We start from the raw sequence: 3,338 nt of genomic DNA on the forward strand, positions 1-3,338 counted from the left end.
ACATTTGTTTATCTAATCTATTTAACATATTTAACAGTGTTGCACAAGAATTCAAATGGGGCAATATTATACTATTGTAAATTATTTTTTTTGTATTTATACTTAATATATTTCTTAATCTAGATAATAAACCTATTTTTTTACTAATTTTTTTTAATATGTAAATACAATGTTCGTTAAAATTTAATTTTGTATCAACAATTACTCCTAAATATTTTATTTTATCCACTATTTCTATACTAGAGTTATTTATTACTATTTTGGTACTATTATCTAACACATTTTTATAATTAATAAACATACATTTAGTTTTATTCTCATTTAATTTAAGTACATTATTCTTTAACCATATTTCTAATATATTTAATTCATTATTTAAATTATTTACAATTTCTTTAATGTTATCACCTATGCAATACATTAATGTGTCATCCGCAAATAGATGAATTTTACATTTTTTCACGTTATTAACTATATCATTAATATACAAAACAAATAACAATGGTCCCAATTTAGACCTTGTGGTACTCCATAAGACACTAATTTCTCTTCAGAATATACATTATTTATTTTAACTTTTTGTTTTCTTTTATATAAGTAATTATTAAACCATCTTAAAACTATATCACTTATACCTATACTCTCCAATTTCTTTAACATTATTTTTCTGTCTATTGTTTCGAAGGCTTTCTTGAAATCCAAGAAAACTGCTTCAATGATTTTGTTTGTATCCTTAGCCAACAGCCAATCATTTATCACTACTTGTAATGCAGTTTCAGTGGAATGCTTTTCTCTGAATCCCGATTGTTGTTCACATATTATGTTTTGAGAAGTAATAAATTCCTTTAATTGTTTGAATACTACTTCTTCTATTATTTTTTTATAGGTATATATATTTATAGGTATATATATATTTATAGGTATTACTATACGATTTATAAATTAGTTTTAATTAGTATGAGATTTAATATATTGCTAGAAAAAAATCTCTTTAACGGCGACTTTTTTAAATGCAATTAAACTTTAAGCAACTACACTTGATTTTACTTTGGGATTATAGTATTTTTACATTGAAATAAACAAGGGTTAGTTATTATTTAAGACCTCAAAAATAAACATTCTGACAGATTTCTACACATCAGAGGGCATTTAAAAAAAAAATTAACCTATCATACCTTCAATATCAGAAAATATATGTCCAAAATTTAGAATGTTCTTAAATAATTTAAAAAAAGATTTATTGATTTCAGAAGAATTGACGTCCAAATACAATTTATGATTAATTTATAATGACGATGTGGTTAATAAATCATTTGCAAGCAAATCTATATAGCTGTTTTATTTTAAAAATTAAGCTCTTGCAAATGATACTTTTCCAGATCTCAATATCCCCATTATATATAAGCTCATTATACTTTTTAATTATACCAACGTAAATTTAAGGACACTTTTACAAAATATACACACTCAGCTCTAATGATTTAGAATAATTTACAAAGACAATATTCGTTGTAATTATATTTAATGAGATGACAACCAGAAAGCAATAACATTCAATAACATTTAATAAATTAGCAAATGTGAGTTTGTACTAATTATATACCATCAACGGATTTAATTTAACTTATTATGAAATCATAATGTGGTTTATAATAATTTACTGTTTTATCTTTTTATTTATTTGAAATAACCTAATGGTTAATTAGTCATTAACCTAAGGATTTTTATAAATTTAAAGCGCATGATTTATATATTTTTTTTAATACTTAGCATCAATGTGAAGTAATAATTAAAATAGACAAGTAATCAGAGTATGTATAACTATAGTTTTTGTAGCTCACGAAACTAATACTGTCGAATGCGATTCGCATAAATTTAATTGCGCAATGTAAGGGTACATAAAGGGACACTGTTGAGTAGATTTTTATTATCTTACGACAGTCGCCCAAAGTTTTTTTTAGGTCCGAAAAATGAATAACGTCAAACGTGACGCGCGTGCAGAATTAAAACGTAAAGTTTAACAGCCGACCCTTGATTTTCTCGCAGTACGAAACGCGAGGACAAACTTAGGATCTTGGGTCCAAGGTAAGGCCGACGCCTATAAAACCGTGACAACAAAGAATAATAAAGACTTTCATAGTTTTTGAAGGGCGACCTGTCCGCACGCTATTTCTCTGGGAAAATCTCGCGGAGCACAATAAGGCGAAATCGGCGCCCAAAGTTTGGCCGCGGAAAACTCCCCTTTAAGCAGACGAGTATTTCCATTCGAAAAACTTTTATAAACTGAATCTGTAATAAAACGTGAAACGGATTCCTATTTTTACTATACTTAAGCCACTCGACTACTTTATAGGCTCTATATCTGTGCTTGTGTTGAGTGTTACAAAAAATATTACTTACAGAAATACGAAACGATATACTACCATCGTGTGCCCAAGTTGAACTGATTCATAATTGATTATATAAATTGTAAAGTATTGGTCAAAAAAGCAACAAAGTAAAATGATCCTGCAATTCTGATTATATTATTGACGTCATTTAATAAAATAAAAAAATCCTTTAGCGTTTAAATGAATCTTTCGGAAAAAAAATTATATAAGGAACAGTTCAGGTTATACAGAAATTATTCGACAACATATCGACTTATTTGTTGATAAAGCACATTTGCACTAATTTTAATATAAAAAAAAATACGGTAAATAGTTTTTATTTTTCAGGCTTTTAATGACATTTAAAATTTCCCGTGAAATAATTTTGGACAATAATACTAACAATATTACTTATGTTTAGGATTATTATTATTTTGAAAAATGAATAGGTGGAGAAAATTCTTTGCTTAGCACACTCAAAAATGAATTTAATAAGTCTATTACTTTTTTAATAATAAAAATAAAATCTATAAACTTTACAAATTGTATAATGTAGACATGTCACTATTGTGTTACAGGCGCCTTTTACATACATATGTATTTTCCACATAAAAAGTGATGGTTATCGAAGCGGCACCGTGACAGTTATATTATCTGGGACGCGAAAATCGGCAAACGGCAATTCAATATTTGAAATATTTAAAGTGAAATATACTTGTACAATAGAAAAAGGAAGAATATATAGGCGAGAGAAGAGAGAAAAAAGGAAGACCAAAAAAGAAACCCAATTAGATTCCCCCCTCTGCATAAAAGTGATACGGTTCATAAAGAGCAACGCGCACGTGAGAGGAATACGTCATTGCCATAATCGCGTTGTCAGGGTCTCATATTGAAGGTATACTACAAAGGCTTTTTTGTGTGTCGGAGAAATGTTCACATTGTTACTATAACTTTAGTGTGTCTATGCAA

Source organism: Plectrocnemia conspersa, unplaced genomic scaffold, assembly GCF_051122295.1.
Source record: "Plectrocnemia conspersa isolate PC_06_02 unplaced genomic scaffold, ASM5112229v1 ptg000006l, whole genome shotgun sequence".
NCBI lineage: Eukaryota > Metazoa > Arthropoda > Insecta > Trichoptera > Polycentropodidae > Plectrocnemia > Plectrocnemia conspersa.